Source organism: Rhinoderma darwinii, assembly GCF_050947455.1.
Source record: "Rhinoderma darwinii isolate aRhiDar2 chromosome 5 unlocalized genomic scaffold, aRhiDar2.hap1 SUPER_5_unloc_15, whole genome shotgun sequence".
Classification (NCBI taxonomy): Eukaryota; Metazoa; Chordata; class Amphibia; order Anura; family Rhinodermatidae; genus Rhinoderma; species Rhinoderma darwinii.
In genome coordinates, this window is record NW_027461771.1 from 219,610 (window position 1) to 235,409 (window position 15,800).

Consider the following 15,800-nt stretch of genomic DNA (forward strand, 5'->3'; position numbering starts at 1 on the left):
GCTGCAAGGGCTGAACAGCAGTATCGGGCAGGCTCGGGCAACGCGCGGCCCGTTCGGGTTATCGCTTCTCGGCCTTTTGGCTAAGATCAAGTGTAGTATCTGTTCTTATCAGTTTAATATCTGATACGTCCCCTATCTGGGGACCATATATTAAATGGATTTTTAGAACAGGGAGATGGAAATAGAGCTTGCTCTGTCCACTCCACGCATTGACCTGGTATTGCAGTATTTCCAGGACCGGTGCACCCTTTCCTTATGTGTTGACTAAAAGCAGATTCCAAAAGTGTTTTTTGTCTTTGCTATTGTTTCTGTCTTTCTGAAGGGATCTCCCCTTTTAATCCCATTATTTCAACACCTGTTGGACAATGCATGAGTGATAATGAGCTCATTGATTAAATGCAATTAATGAATAGATTGCCACCTCTTGTTGTGTGTCGTCTGTGTTTCTGTGTTTCCGGCATTTCACATTGGAACACCTCATTCACCTTCCTTGTCTTCTCTCCGCCCTCCCTTTTAGGTAAGTTAAAGAGCTGCACCTGAGCCAGCCACTGATTGATTGATTGATTGATTGATTGATTGATTGATTGATTGATTGATTGATTGATTGATTGATTGATGCAGCACAACAGTCAAATAGTGGAGTGGAGTAGGGGAACAGCAAACAGCCAATAAAGCAGCCCGCCCGCTCGCCTGCCCGCCACAATGGACCTACCTGTGTACACTAGATGGATGTGATGGAATGTACTGTCGTCCCTACATTTCAAGAAGAAGTAAGAATTGCAGTTGCAACAAAGCCTTGCTTGCCTACAAAGAGAGCAGCAATTTGGATTTGTTACTATGTTACCTAGAAGAATAACAAACTGTGCAAGGATGGAGGTTGTAGGAGCAAGGAGAAGTTGTCTGTAAAGTTGGTGGATGCCTATTTTCCATTTTGCAGTCCCTTGTCTCCCTCTTGTGGCCTCCTGGAGGCAACTAGCTGTGCAAAAAAAAGACAGCCTGGCGGCCGGCTGTTGCAGTGTTGCCCTCTCAGGCAACACTGAGTGACTGACTGAGCCTCACCGTCTTATATAAAGTTCAGACGGAACTTTGCACGTGTCATAGTGGAGCCCTCAGGATTCCAGAGCCAGCTTTCTGACATCATAATGGGGCCTCAGAGATAAAAGCCTGGGCCCAGGCAGTGTTGGTCAGTGCTGGGCTGTGGGCATGCACTTGCTGCCGCTGCCAGTGTTTATCTGCATGGCAGCAGGGCATTTGGGCGTTGCCAGGAAGGCGTTTTTATGTAGATTCCTCCTCTTTCAGCACTGCATTGTGGTGCAAGCAAAAGAAGCAAATCCTGTCTGGCTTCCTCTCCGGCCTTTATTCACCTCCCGTGTAGCTGTGAGTGTGTGAGCCTGCAGGGCCCCATGGAATTGCCTAGAAGTAGGCTGAATCGCTGCAAGGGCTGAACAGCAGTATCGGGCAGGCTCGGGCAACGCGCGGCCCGTTCGGGTTATCGCTTCTCGGCCTTTTGGCTAAGATCAAGTGTAGTATCTGTTCTTATCAGTTTAATATCTGATACGTCCCCTATCTGGGGACCATATATTAAATGGATTTTTAGAACAGGGAGATGGAAATAGAGCTTGCTCTGTCCACTCCACGCATTGACCTGGTATTGCAGTATTTCCAGGACCGGTGCACCCTTTCCTTATGTGTTGACTAAAAGCAGATTCCAAAAGTGTTTTTTGTCTTTGCTATTGTTTCTGTCTTTCTGAAGGGATCTCCCCTTTTAATCCCATTATTTCAACACCTGTTGGACAATGCATGAGTGATAATGAGCTCATTGATTAAATGCAATTAATGAATAGATTGCCACCTCTTGTTGTGTGTCGTCTGTGTTTCTGTGTTTCCGGCATTTCACATTGGAACACCTCATTCACCTTCCTTGTCTTCTCTCCGCCCTCCCTTTTAGGTAAGTTAAAGAGCTGCACCTGAGCCAGCCACTGATTGATTGATTGATTGATTGATTGATTGATTGATTGATTGATTGATTGATTGATTGATTGATTGATTGATGCAGCACAACAGTCAAATAGTGGAGTGGAGTAGGGGAACAGCAAACAGCCAATAAAGCAGCCCGCCCGCTCGCCTGCCCGCCACAATGGACCTACCTGTGTACACTAGATGGATGTGATGGAATGTACTGTCGTCCCTACATTTCAAGAAGAAGTAAGAATTGCAGTTGCAACAAAGCCTTGCTTGCCTACAAAGAGAGCAGCAATTTGGATTTGTTACTATGTTACCTAGAAGAATAACAAACTGTGCAAGGATGGAGGTTGTAGGAGCAAGGAGAAGTTGTCTGTAAAGTTGGTGGATGCCTATTTTCCATTTTGCAGTCCCTTGTCTCCCTCTTGTGGCCTCCTGGAGGCAACTAGCTGTGCAAAAAAAAGACAGCCTGGCGGCCGGCTGTTGCAGTGTTGCCCTCTCAGGCAACACTGAGTGACTGACTGAGCCTCACCGTCTTATATAAAGTTCAGACGGAACTTTGCACGTGTCATAGTGGAGCCCTCAGGATTCCAGAGCCAGCTTTCTGACATCATAATGGGGCCTCAGAGATAAAAGCCTGGGCCCAGGCAGTGTTGGTCAGTGCTGCTCAGCAGGCAGCACTGGACTGGACTGGATTACAGCTGATACAAGGTGTGAAGGAACAAGGGGTGGCTGTGGGCATGCACTTGCTGCCGCTGCCAGTGTTTATCTGCATGGCAGCAGGGCATTTGGGCGTTGCCAGGAAGGCGTTTTTATGTAGATTCCTCCTCTTTCAGCACTGCATTGTGGTGCAAGCAAAAGAAGCAAATCCTGTCTGGCTTCCTCTCCGGCCTTTATTCACCTCCCGTGTAGCTGTGAGTGTGTGAGCCTGCAGGGCCCCATGGAATTGCCTAGAAGTAGGCTGAATCGCTGCAAGGGCTGAACAGCAGTATCGGGCAGGCTCGGGCAACGCGCGGCCCGTTCGGGTTATCGCTTCTCGGCCTTTTGGCTAAGATCAAGTGTAGTATCTGTTCTTATCAGTTTAACATCTGATACGTCCCCTATCTGGGGACCATATATTAAATGGATTTTTAGAACAGGGAGATGGAAATAGAGCTTGCTCTGTCCACTCCACGCATTGACCTGGTATTGCAGTATTTCCAGGACCGGTGCACCCTTTCCTTATGTGTTGACTAAAAGCAGATTCCAAAAGTGTTTTTTGTCTTTGCTATTGTTTCTGTCTTTCTGAAGGGATCTCCCCTTTTAATCCCATTATTTCAACACCTGTTGGACAATGCATGAGTGATAATGAGCTCATTGATTAAATGCAATTAATGAATAGATTGCCACCTCTTGTTGTGTGTCGTCTGTGTTTCTGTGTTTCCGGCATTTCACATTGGAACACCTCATTCACCTTCCTTGTCTTCTCTCCGCCCTCCCTTTTAGGTAAGTTAAAGAGCTGCACCTGAGCCAGCCACTGATTGATTGATTGATTGATTGATTGATTGATTGATTGATTGATTGATTGATTGATTGATGCAGCACAACAGTCAAATAGTGGAGTGGAGTAGGGGAACAGCAAACAGCCAATAAAGCAGCCCGCCCGCTCGCCTGCCCGCCACAATGGACCTACCTGTGTACACTAGATGGATGTGATGGAATGTACTGTCGTCCCTACATTTCAAGAAGAAGTAAGAATTGCAGTTGCAACAAAGCCTTGCTTGCCTACAAAGAGAGCAGCAATTTGGATTTGTTACTATGTTACCTAGAAGAATAACAAACTGTGCAAGGATGGAGGTTGTAGGAGCAAGGAGAAGTTGTCTGTAAAGTTGGTGGATGCCTATTTTCCATTTTGCAGTCCCTTGTCTCCCTCTTGTGGCCTCCTGGAGGCAACTAGCTGTGCAAAAAAAAGACAGCCTGGCGGCCGGCTGTTGCAGTGTTGCCCTCTCAGGCAACACTGAGTGACTGACTGAGCCTCACCGTCTTATATAAAGTTCAGACGGAACTTTGCACGTGTCATAGTGGAGCCCTCAGGATTCCAGAGCCAGCTTTCTGACATCATAATGGGGCCTCAGAGATAAAAGCCTGGGCCCAGGCAGTGTTGGTCAGTGCTGCTCAGCAGGCAGCACTGGACTGGACTGGATTACAGCTGATACAAGGTGTGAAGGAACAAGGGGTGGCTGTGGGCATGCACTTGCTGCCGCTGCCAGTGTTTATCTGCATGGCAGCAGGGCATTTGGGCGTTGCCAGGAAGGCGTTTTTATGTAGATTCCTCCTCTTTCAGCACTGCATTGTGGTGCAAGCAAAAGAAGCAAATCCTGTCTGGCTTCCTCTCCGGCCTTTATTCACCTCCCGTGTAGCTGTGAGTGTGTGAGCCTGCAGGGCCCCATGGAATTGCCTAGAAGTAGGCTGAATCGCTGCAAGGGCTGAACAGCAGTATCGGGCAGGCTCGGGCAACGCGCGGCCCGTTCGGGTTATCGCTTCTCGGCCTTTTGGCTAAGATCAAGTGTAGTATCTGTTCTTATCAGTTTAATATCTGATACGTCCCCTATCTGGGGACCATATATTAAATGGATTTTTAGAACAGGGAGATGGAAATAGAGCTTGCTCTGTCCACTCCACGCATTGACCTGGTATTGCAGTATTTCCAGGACCGGTGCACCCTTTCCTTATGTGTTGACTAAAAGCAGATGCCAAAAGTGTTTTTTGTCTTTGCTATTGTTTCTGTCTTTCTGAAGGGATCTCCCCTTTTAATCCCATTATTTCAACACCTGTTGGACAATGCATGAGTGATAATGAGCTCATTGATTAAATGCAATTAATGAATAGATTGCCACCTCTTGTTGTGTGTCGTCTGTGTTTCTGTGTTTCCGGCATTTCACATTGGAACACCTCATTCACCTTCCTTGTCTTCTCTCCGCCCTCCCTTTTAGGTAAGTTAAAGAGCTGCACCTGAGCCAGCCACTGATTGATTGATTGATTGATTGATTGATTGATTGATTGATTGATTGATGCAGCACAACAGTCAAATAGTGGAGTGGAGTAGGGGAACAGCAAACAGCCAATAAAGCAGCCCGCCCGCTCGCCTGCCCGCCACAATGGACCTACCTGTGTACACTAGATGGATGTGATGGAATGTACTGTCGTCCCTACATTTCAAGAAGAAGTAAGAATTGCAGTTGCAACAAAGCCTTGCTTGCCTACAAAGAGAGCAGCAATTTGGATTTGTTACTATGTTACCTAGAAGAATAACAAACTGTGCAAGGATGGAGGTTGTAGGAGCAAGGAGAAGTTGTCTGTAAAGTTGGTGGATGCCTATTTTCCATTTTGCAGTCCCTTGTCTCCCTCTTGTGGCCTCCTGGAGGCAACTAGCTGTGCAAAAAAAAGACAGCCTGGCGGCCGGCTGTTGCAGTGTTGCCCTCTCAGGCAACACTGAGTGACTGACTGAGCCTCACCGTCTTATATAAAGTTCAGACGGAACTTTGCACGTGTCATAGTGGAGCCCTCAGGATTCCAGAGCCAGCTTTCTGACATCATAATGGGGCCTCAGAGATAAAAGCCTGGGCCCAGGCAGTGTTGGTCAGTGCTGCTCAGCAGGCAGCACTGGACTGGACTGGATTACAGCTGATACAAGGTGTGAAGGAACAAGGGGTGGCTGTGGGCATGCACTTGCTGCCGCTGCCAGTGTTTATCTGCATGGCAGCAGGGCATTTGGGCGTTGCCAGGAAGGCGTTTTTATGTAGATTCCTCCTCTTTCAGCACTGCATTGTGGTGCAAGCAAAAGAAGCAAATCCTGTCTGGCTTCCTCTCCGGCCTTTATTCACCTCCCGTGTAGCTGTGAGTGTGTGAGCCTGCAGGGCCCCATGGAATTGCCTAGAAGTAGGCTGAATCGCTGCAAGGGCTGAACAGCAGTATCGGGCAGGCTCGGGCAACGCGCGGCCCGTTCGGGTTATCGCTTCTCGGCCTTTTGGCTAAGATCAAGTGTAGTATCTGTTCTTATCAGTTTAATATCTGATACGTCCCCTATCTGGGGACCATATATTAAATGGATTTTTAGAACAGGGAGATGGAAATAGAGCTTGCTCTGTCCACTCCACGCATTGACCTGGTATTGCAGTATTTCCAGGACCGGTGCACCCTTTCCTTATGTGTTGACTAAAAGCAGATTCCAAAAGTGTTTTTTGTCTTTGCTATTGTTTCTGTCTTTCTGAAGGGATCTCCCCTTTTAATCCCATTATTTCAACACCTGTTGGACAATGCATGAGTGATAATGAGCTCATTGATTAAATGCAATTAATGAATAGATTGCCACCTCTTGTTGTGTGTCGTCTGTGTTTCTGTGTTTCCGGCATTTCACATTGGAACACCTCATTCACCTTCCTTGTCTTCTCTCCGCCCTCCCTTTTAGGTAAGTTAAAGAGCTGCACCTGAGCCAGCCACTGATTGATTGATTGATTGATTGATTGATTGATTGATTGATTGATTGATTGATTGATGCAGCACAACAGTCAAATAGTGGAGTGGAGTAGGGGAACAGCAAACAGCCAATAAAGCAGCCCGCCCGCTCGCCTGCCCGCCACAATGGACCTACCTGTGTACACTAGATGGATGTGATGGAATGTACTGTCGTCCCTACATTTCAAGAAGAAGTAAGAATTGCAGTTGCAACAAAGCCTTGCTTGCCTACAAAGAGAGCAGCAATTTGGATTTGTTACTATGTTACCTAGAAGAATAACAAACTGTGCAAGGATGGAGGTTGTAGGAGCAAGGAGAAGTTGTCTGTAAAGTTGGTGGATGCCTATTTTCCATTTTGCAGTCCCTTGTCTCCCTCTTGTGGCCTCCTGGAGGCAACTAGCTGTGCAAAAAAAAGACAGCCTGGCGGCCGGCTGTTGCAGTGTTGCCCTCTCAGGCAACACTGAGTGACTGACTGAGCCTCACCGTCTTATATAAAGTTCAGACGGAACTTTGCACGTGTCATAGTGGAGCCCTCAGGATTCCAGAGCCAGCTTTCTGACATCATAATGGGGCCTCAGAGATAAAAGCCTGGGCCCAGGCAGTGTTGGTCAGTGCTGCTCAGCAGGCAGCACTGGACTGGACTGGATTACAGCTGATACAAGGTGTGAAGGAACATGGGGTGGCTGTGGGCATGCACTTGCTGCCGCTGCCAGTGTTTATCTGCATGGCAGCAGGGCATTTGGGCGTTGCCAGGAAGGCGTTTTTATGTAGATTCCTCCTCTTTCAGCACTGCATTGTGGTGCAAGCAAAAGAAGCAAATCCTGTCTGGCTTCCTCTCCGGCCTTTATTCACCTCCCGTGTAGCTGTGAGTGTGTGAGCCTGCAGGGCCCCATGGAATTGCCTAGAAGTAGGCTGAATCGCTGCAAGGGCTGAACAGCAGTATCGGGCAGGCTCGGGCAACGCGCGGCCCGTTCGGGTTATCGCTTCTCGGCCTTTTGGCTAAGATCAAGTGTAGTATCTGTTCTTATCAGTTTAATATCTGATACGTCCCCTATCTGGGGACCATATATTAAATGGATTTTTAGAACAGGGAGATGGAAATAGAGCTTGCTCTGTCCACTCCACGCATTGACCTGGTATTGCAGTATTTCCAGGACCGGTGCACCCTTTCCTTATGTGTTGACTAAAAGCAGATTCCAAAAGTGTTTTTTGTCTTTGCTATTGTTTCTGTCTTTCTGAAGGGATCTCCCCTTTTAATCCCATTATTTCAACACCTGTTGGACAATGCATGAGTGATAATGAGCTCATTGATTAAATGCAATTAATGAATAGATTGCCACCTCTTGTTGTGTGTCGTCTGTGTTTCTGTGTTTCCGGCATTTCACATTGGAACACCTCATTCACCTTCCTTGTCTTCTCTCCGCCCTCCCTTTTAGGTAAGTTAAAGAGCTGCACCTGAGCCAGCCACTGATTGATTGATTGATTGATTGATTGATTGATTGATTGATTGATTGATTGATTGATTGATTGATGCAGCACAACAGTCAAATAGTGGAGTGGAGTAGGGGAACAGCAAACAGCCAATAAAGCAGCCCGCCCGCTCGCCTGCCCGCCACAATGGACCTACCTGTGTACACTAGATGGATGTGATGGAATGTACTGTCGTCCCTACATTTCAAGAAGAAGTAAGAATTGCAGTTGCAACAAAGCCTTGCTTGCCTACAAAGAGAGCAGCAATTTGGATTTGTTACTATGTTACCTAGAAGAATAACAAACTGTGCAAGGATGGAGGTTGTAGGAGCAAGGAGAAGTTGTCTGTAAAGTTGGTGGATGCCTATTTTCCATTTTGCAGTCCCTTGTCTCCCTCTTGTGGCCTCCTGGAGGCAACTAGCTGTGCAAAAAAAAGACAGCCTGGCGGCCGGCTGTTGCAGTGTTGCCCTCTCAGGCAACACTGAGTGACTGACTGAGCCTCACCGTCTTATATAAAGTTCAGACGGAACTTTGCACGTGTCATAGTGGAGCCCTCAGGATTCCAGAGCCAGCTTTCTGACATCATAATGGGGCCTCAGAGATAAAAGCCTGGGCCCAGGCAGTGTTGGTCAGTGCTGCTCAGCAGGCAGCACTGGACTGGACTGGATTACAGCTGATACAAGGTGTGAAGGAACAAGGGGTGGCTGTGGGCATGCACTTGCTGCCGCTGCCAGTGTTTATCTGCATGGCAGCAGGGCATTTGGGCGTTGCCAGGAAGGCGTTTTTATGTAGATTCCTCCTCTTTCAGCACTGCATTGTGGTGCAAGCAAAAGAAGCAAATCCTGTCTGGCTTCCTCTCCGGCCTTTATTCACCTCCCGTGTAGCTGTGAGTGTGTGAGCCTGCAGGGCCCCATGGAATTGCCTAGAAGTAGGCTGAATCGCTGCAAGGGCTGAACAGCAGTATCGGGCAGGCTCGGGCAACGCGCGGCCCGTTCGGGTTATCGCTTCTCGGCCTTTTGGCTAAGATCAAGTGTAGTATCTGTTCTTATCAGTTTAATATCTGATACGTCCCCTATCTGGGGACCATATATTAAATGGATTTTTAGAACAGGGAGATGGAAATAGAGCTTGCTCTGTCCACTCCACGCATTGACCTGGTATTGCAGTATTTCCAGGACCGGTGCACCCTTTCCTTATGTGTTGACTAAAAGCAGATTCCAAAAGTGTTTTTTGTCTTTGCTATTGTTTCTGTCTTTCTGAAGGGATCTCCCCTTTTAATCCCATTATTTCAACACCTGTTGGACAATGCATGAGTGATAATGAGCTCATTGATTAAATGCAATTAATGAATAGATTGCCACCTCTTGTTGTGTGTCGTCTGTGTTTCTGTGTTTCCGGCATTTCACATTGGAACACCTCATTCACCTTCCTTGTCTTCTCTCCGCCCTCCCTTTTAGGTAAGTTAAAGAGCTGCACCTGAGCCAGCCACTGATTGATTGATTGATTGATTGATTGATTGATTGATTGATTGATTGATGCAGCACAACAGTCAAATAGTGGAGTGGAGTAGGGGAACAGCAAACAGCCAATAAAGCAGCCCGCCCGCTCGCCTGCCCGCCACAATGGACCTACCTGTGTACACTAGATGGATGTGATGGAATGTACTGTCGTCCCTACATTTCAAGAAGAAGTAAGAATTGCAGTTGCAACAAAGCCTTGCTTGCCTACAAAGAGAGCAGCAATTTGGATTTGTTACTATGTTACCTAGAAGAATAACAAACTGTGCAAGGATGGAGGTTGTAGGAGCAAGGAGAAGTTGTCTGTAAAGTTGGTGGATGCCTATTTTCCATTTTGCAGTCCCTTGTCTCCCTCTTGTGGCCTCCTGGAGGCAACTAGCTGTGCAAAAAAAAGACAGCCTGGCGGCCGGCTGTTGCAGTGTTGCCCTCTCAGGCAACACTGAGTGACTGACTGAGCCTCACCGTCTTATATAAAGTTCAGACGGAACTTTGCACGTGTCATAGTGGAGCCCTCAGGATTCCAGAGCCAGCTTTCTGACATCATAATGGGGCCTCAGAGATAAAAGCCTGGGCCCAGGCAGTGTTGGTCAGTGCTGCTCAGCAGGCAGCACTGGACTGGACTGGATTACAGCTGATACAAGGTGTGAAGGAACAAGGGGTGGCTGTGGGCATGCACTTGCTGCCGCTGCCAGTGTTTATCTGCATGGCAGCAGGGCATTTGGGCGTTGCCAGGAAGGCGTTTTTATGTAGATTCCTCCTCTTTCAGCACTGCATTGTGGTGCAAGCAAAAGAAGCAAATCCTGTCTGGCTTCCTCTCCGGCCTTTATTCACCTCCCGTGTAGCTGTGAGTGTGTGAGCCTGCAGGGCCCCATGGAATTGCCTAGAAGTAGGCTGAATCGCTGCAAGGGCTGAACAGCAGTATCGGGCAGGCTCGGGCAACGCGCGGCCCGTTCGGGTTATCGCTTCTCGGCCTTTTGGCTAAGATCAAGTGTAGTATCTGTTCTTATCAGTTTAATATCTGATACGTCCCCTATCTGGGGACCATATATTAAATGGATTTTTAGAACAGGGAGATGGAAATAGAGCTTGCTCTGTCCACTCCACGCATTGACCTGGTATTGCAGTATTTCCAGGACCGGTGCACCCTTTCCTTATGTGTTGACTAAAAGCAGATTCCAAAAGTGTTTTTTGTCTTTGCTATTGTTTCTGTCTTTCTGAAGGGATCTCCCCTTTTAATCCCATTATTTCAACACCTGTTGGACAATGCATGAGTGATAATGAGCTCATTGATTAAATGCAATTAATGAATAGATTGCCACCTCTTGTTGTGTGTCGTCTGTGTTTCTGTGTTTCCGGCATTTCACATTGGAACACCTCATTCACCTTCCTTGTCTTCTCTCCGCCCTCCCTTTTAGGTAAGTTAAAGAGCTGCACCTGAGCCAGCCACTGATTGATTGATTGATTGATTGATTGATTGATTGATTGATTGATTGATTGATTGATTGATTGATGCAGCACAACAGTCAAATAGTGGAGTGGAGTAGGGGAACAGCAAACAGCCAATAAAGCAGCCCGCCCGCTCGCCTGCCCGCCACAATGGACCTACCTGTGTACACTAGATGGATGTGATGGAATGTACTGTCGTCCCTACATTTCAAGAAGAAGTAAGAATTGCAGTTGCAACAAAGCCTTGCTTGCCTACAAAGAGAGCAGCAATTTGGATTTGTTACTATGTTACCTAGAAGAATAACAAACTGTGCAAGGATGGAGGTTGTAGGAGCAAGGAGAAGTTGTCTGTAAAGTTGGTGGATGCCTATTTTCCATTTTGCAGTCCCTTGTCTCCCTCTTGTGGCCTCCTGGAGGCAACTAGCTGTGCAAAAAAAAGACAGCCTGGCGGCCGGCTGTTGCAGTGTTGCCCTCTCAGGCAACACTGAGTGACTGACTGAGCCTCACCGTCTTATATAAAGTTCAGACGGAACTTTGCACGTGTCATAGTGGAGCCCTCAGGATTCCAGAGCCAGCTTTCTGACATCATAATGGGGCCTCAGAGATAAAAGCCTGGGCCCAGGCAGTGTTGGTCAGTGCTGCTCAGCAGGCAGCACTGGACTGGACTGGATTACAGCTGATACAAGGTGTGAAGGAACAAGGGGTGGCTGTGGGCATGCACTTGCTGCCGCTGCCAGTGTTTATCTGCATGGCAGCAGGGCATTTGGGCGTTGCCAGGAAGGCGTTTTTATGTAGATTCCTCCTCTTTCAGCACTGCATTGTGGTGCAAGCAAAAGAAGCAAATCCTGTCTGGCTTCCTCTCCGGCCTTTATTCAGCTCCCGTGTAGCTGTGAGTGTGTGAGCCTGCAGGGCCCCATGGAATTGCCTAGAAGTAGGCTGAATCGCTGCAAGGGCTGAACAGCAGTATCGGGCAGGCTCGGGCAACGCGCGGCCCGTTCGGGTTATCGCTTCTCGGCCTTTTGGCTAAGATCAAGTGTAGTATCTGTTCTTATCAGTTTAATATCTGATACGTCCCCTATCTGGGGACCATATATTAAATGGATTTTTAGAACAGGGAGATGGAAATAGAGCTTGCTCTGTCCACTCCACGCATTGACCTGGTATTGCAGTATTTCCAGGACCGGTGCACCCTTTCCTTATGTGTTGACTAAAAGCAGATTCCAAAAGTGTTTTTTGTCTTTGCTATTGTTTCTGTCTTTCTGAAGGGATCTCCCCTTTTAATCCCATTATTTCAACACCTGTTGGACAATGCATGAGTGATAATGAGCTCATTGATTAAATGCAATTAATGAATAGATTGCCACCTCTTGTTGTGTGTCGTCTGTGTTTCTGTGTTTCCGGCATTTCACATTGGAACACCTCATTCACCTTCCTTGTCTTCTCTCCGCCCTCCCTTTTAGGTAAGTTAAAGAGCTGCACCTGAGCCAGCCACTGATTGATTGATTGATTGATTGATTGATTGATTGATTGATTGATGCAGCACAACAGTCAAATAGTGGAGTGGAGTAGGGGAACAGCAAACAGCCAATAAAGCAGCCCGCCCGCTCGCCTGCCCGCCACAATGGACCTACCTGTGTACACTAGATGGATGTGATGGAATGTACTGTCGTCCCTACATTTCAAGAAGAAGTAAGAATTGCAGTTGCAACAAAGCCTTGCTTGCCTACAAAGAGAGCAGCAATTTGGATTTGTTACTATGTTACCTAGAAGAATAACAAACTGTGCAAGGATGGAGGTTGTAGGAGCAAGGAGAAGTTGTCTGTAAAGTTGGTGGATGCCTATTTTCCATTTTGCAGTCCCTTGTCTCCCTCTTGTGGCCTCCTGGAGGCAACTAGCTGTGCAAAAAAAAGACAGCCTGGCGGCCGGCTGTTGCAGTGTTGCCCTCTCAGGCAACACTGAGTGACTGACTGAGCCTCACCGTCTTATATAAAGTTCAGACGGAACTTTGCACGTGTCATAGTGGAGCCCTCAGGATTCCAGAGCCAGCTTTCTGACATCATAATGGGGCCTCAGAGATAAAAGCCTGGGCCCAGGCAGTGTTGGTCAGTGCTGCTCAGCAGGCAGCACTGGACTGGACTGGATTACAGCTGATACAAGGTGTGAAGGAACAAGGGGTGGCTGTGGGCATGCACTTGCTGCCGCTGCCAGTGTTTATCTGCATGGCAGCAGGGCATTTGGGCGTTGCCAGGAAGGCGTTTTTATGTAGATTCCTCCTCTTTCAGCACTGCATTGTGGTGCAAGCAAAAGAAGCAAATCCTGTCTGGCTTCCTCTCCGGCCTTTATTCACCTCCCGTGTAGCTGTGAGTGTGTGAGCCTGCAGGGCCCCATGGAATTGCCTAGAAGTAGGCTGAATCGCTGCAAGGGCTGAACAGCAGTATCGGGCAGGCTCGGGCAACGCGCGGCCCGTTCGGGTTATCGCTTCTCGGCCTTTTGGCTAAGATCAAGTGTAGTATCTGTTCTTATCAGTTTAATATCTGATACGTCCCCTATCTGGGGACCATATATTAAATGGATTTTTAGAACAGGGAGATGGAAATAGAGCTTGCTCTGTCCACTCCACGCATTGACCTGGTATTGCAGTATTTCCAGGACCGGTGCACCCTTTCCTTATGTGTTGACTAAAAGCAGATTCCAAAAGTGTTTTTTGTCTTTGCTATTGTTTCTGTCTTTCTGAAGGGATCTCCCCTTTTAATCCCATTATTTCAACACCTGTTGGACAATGCATGAGTGATAATGAGCTCATTGATTAAATGCAATTAATGAATAGATTGCCACCTCTTGTTGTGTGTCGTCTGTGTTTCTGTGTTTCCGGCATTTCACATTGGAACACCTCATTCACCTTCCTTGTCTTCTCTCCGCCCTCCCTTTTAGGTAAGTTAAAGAGCTGCACCTGAGCCAGCCACTGATTGATTGATTGATTGATTGATTGATTGATTGATTGATTGATTGATTGATTGATTGATGCAGCACAACAGTCAAATAGTGGAGTGGAGTAGGGGAACAGCAAACAGCCAATAAAGCAGCCCGCCCGCTCGCCTGCCCGCCACAATGGACCTACCTGTGTACACTAGATGGATGTGATGGAATGTACTGTCGTCCCTACATTTCAAGAAGAAGTAAGAATTGCAGTTGCAACAAAGCTTTGCTTGCCTACAAAGAGAGCAGCAATTTGGATTTGTTACTATGTTACCTAGAAGAATAACAAACTGTGCAAGGATGGAGGTTGTAGGAGCAAGGAGAAGTTGTCTGTAAAGTTGGTGGATGCCTATTTTCCATTTTGCAGTCCCTTGTCTCCCTCTTGTGGCCTCCTGGAGGCAACTAGCTGTGCAAAAAAAAGACAGCCTGGCGGCCGGCTGTTGCAGTGTTGCCCTCTCAGGCAACACTGAGTGACTGACTGAGCCTCACCGTCTTATATAAAGTTCAGACGGAACTTTGCACGTGTCATAGTGGAGCCCTCAGGATTCCAGAGCCAGCTTTCTGACATCATAATGGGGCCTCAGAGATAAAAGCCTGGGCCCAGGCAGTGTTGGTCAGTGCTGCTCAGCAGGCAGCACTGGACTGGACTGGATTACAGCTGATACAAGGTGTGAAGGAACAAGGGGTGGCTGTGGGCATGCACTTGCTGCCGCTGCCAGTGTTTATCTGCATGGCAGCAGGGCATTTGGGCGTTGCCAGGAAGGCGTTTTTATGTAGATTCCTCCTCTTTCAGCACTGCATTGTGGTGCAAGCAAAAGAAGCAAATCCTGTCTGGCTTCCTCTCCGGCCTTTATTCACCTCCCGTGTAGCTGTGAGTGTGTGAGCCTGCAGGGCCCCATGGAATTGCCTAGAAGTAGGCTGAATCGCTGCAAGGGCTGAACAGCAGTATCGGGCAGGCTCGGGCAACGCGCGGCCCGTTCGGGTTATCGCTTCTCGGCCTTTTGGCTAAGATCAAGTGTAGTATCTGTTCTTATCAGTTTAATATCTGATACGTCCCCTATCTGGGGACCATATATTAAATGGATTTTTAGAACAGGGAGATGGAAATAGAGCTTGCTCTGTCCACTCCACGCATTGACCTGGTATTGCAGTATTTCCAGGACCGGTGCACCCTTTCCTTATGTGTTGACTAAAAGCAGATGCCAAAAGTGTTTTTTGTCTTTGCTATTGTTTCTGTCTTTCTGAAGGGATCTCCCCTTTTAATCCCATTATTTCAACACCTGTTGGACAATGCATGAGTGATAATGAGCTCATTGATTAAATGCAATTAATGAATAGATTGCCACCTCTTGTTGTGTGTCGTCTGTGTTTCTGTGTTTCCGGCATTTCACATTGGAACACCTCATTCACCTTCCTTGTCTTCTCTCCGCCCTCCCTTTTAGGTAAGTTAAAGAGCTGCACCTGAGCCAGCCACTGATTGATTGATTGATTGATTGATTGATTGATTGATTGATTGATTGATTGATTGATGCAGCACAACAGTCAAATAGTGGAGTGGAGTAGGGGAACAGCAAACAGCCAATAAAGCAGCCCGCCCGCTCGCCTGCCCGCCACAATGGACCTACCTGTGTACACTAGATGGATGTGATGGAATGTACTGTCGTCCCTACATTTCAAGAAGAAGTAAGAATTGCAGTTGCAACAAAGCCTTGCTTGCCTACAAAGAGAGCAGCAATTTGGATTTGTTACTATGTTACCTAGAAGAATAACAAACTGTGCAAGGATGGAGGTTGTAGGAGCAAGGAGAAGTTGTCTGTAAAGTTGGTGGATGCCTATTTTCCATTTTGCAGTCCCTTGTCTCCCTCTTGTGGCCTCCTGGAGGCAACTAGCTGTGCAAAAAAAAGACAGCCTGGCGGCCGGCTGTTGCAGTGTTGC

General features: G+C 47.5%; 11 non-coding genes across 11 annotated transcripts; all 11 read left to right on the top strand.

Moving 5' to 3' along the window:
• Nucleotides 1-60: 60 nt before the first annotated feature.
• On the top strand, nt 61-251 carry LOC142685761 (U2 spliceosomal RNA). The gene has a single exon (XR_012855209.1). It is a non-coding gene; the product is annotated as a U2 spliceosomal RNA (small nuclear RNA).
• A 1,240-nt stretch (nt 252-1,491) lies between these two features.
• Nucleotides 1,492-1,682, top strand: LOC142685762 (U2 spliceosomal RNA). Its single transcript, XR_012855210.1, has one exon. It is a non-coding gene; the product is annotated as a U2 spliceosomal RNA (small nuclear RNA).
• A 1,308-nt stretch (nt 1,683-2,990) lies between these two features.
• Nucleotides 2,991-3,181, top strand: LOC142685840 (U2 spliceosomal RNA). The gene has a single exon (XR_012855280.1). It is a non-coding gene; the product is annotated as a U2 spliceosomal RNA (small nuclear RNA).
• Nucleotides 3,182-4,477: 1,296 nt separating this feature from the next.
• On the top strand, nt 4,478-4,668 carry LOC142685763 (U2 spliceosomal RNA). Its single transcript, XR_012855211.1, has one exon. It is a non-coding gene; the product is annotated as a U2 spliceosomal RNA (small nuclear RNA).
• A 1,284-nt stretch (nt 4,669-5,952) lies between these two features.
• LOC142685764 (U2 spliceosomal RNA) lies at nt 5,953-6,143 on the top strand. Its single transcript, XR_012855212.1, has one exon. It is a non-coding gene; the product is annotated as a U2 spliceosomal RNA (small nuclear RNA).
• A 1,292-nt stretch (nt 6,144-7,435) lies between these two features.
• On the top strand, nt 7,436-7,626 carry LOC142685765 (U2 spliceosomal RNA). Its single transcript, XR_012855213.1, has one exon. It is a non-coding gene; the product is annotated as a U2 spliceosomal RNA (small nuclear RNA).
• A 1,300-nt stretch (nt 7,627-8,926) lies between these two features.
• Nucleotides 8,927-9,117, top strand: LOC142685766 (U2 spliceosomal RNA). The gene has a single exon (XR_012855214.1). It is a non-coding gene; the product is annotated as a U2 spliceosomal RNA (small nuclear RNA).
• Nucleotides 9,118-10,401: 1,284 nt separating this feature from the next.
• LOC142685767 (U2 spliceosomal RNA) lies at nt 10,402-10,592 on the top strand. The gene has a single exon (XR_012855215.1). It is a non-coding gene; the product is annotated as a U2 spliceosomal RNA (small nuclear RNA).
• Nucleotides 10,593-11,892: 1,300 nt separating this feature from the next.
• On the top strand, nt 11,893-12,083 carry LOC142685768 (U2 spliceosomal RNA). Its single transcript, XR_012855216.1, has one exon. It is a non-coding gene; the product is annotated as a U2 spliceosomal RNA (small nuclear RNA).
• Nucleotides 12,084-13,363: 1,280 nt separating this feature from the next.
• LOC142685770 (U2 spliceosomal RNA) lies at nt 13,364-13,554 on the top strand. The gene has a single exon (XR_012855218.1). It is a non-coding gene; the product is annotated as a U2 spliceosomal RNA (small nuclear RNA).
• Nucleotides 13,555-14,850: 1,296 nt separating this feature from the next.
• Nucleotides 14,851-15,041, top strand: LOC142685772 (U2 spliceosomal RNA). The gene has a single exon (XR_012855219.1). It is a non-coding gene; the product is annotated as a U2 spliceosomal RNA (small nuclear RNA).
• Nucleotides 15,042-15,800: the final 759 nt, after the last annotated feature.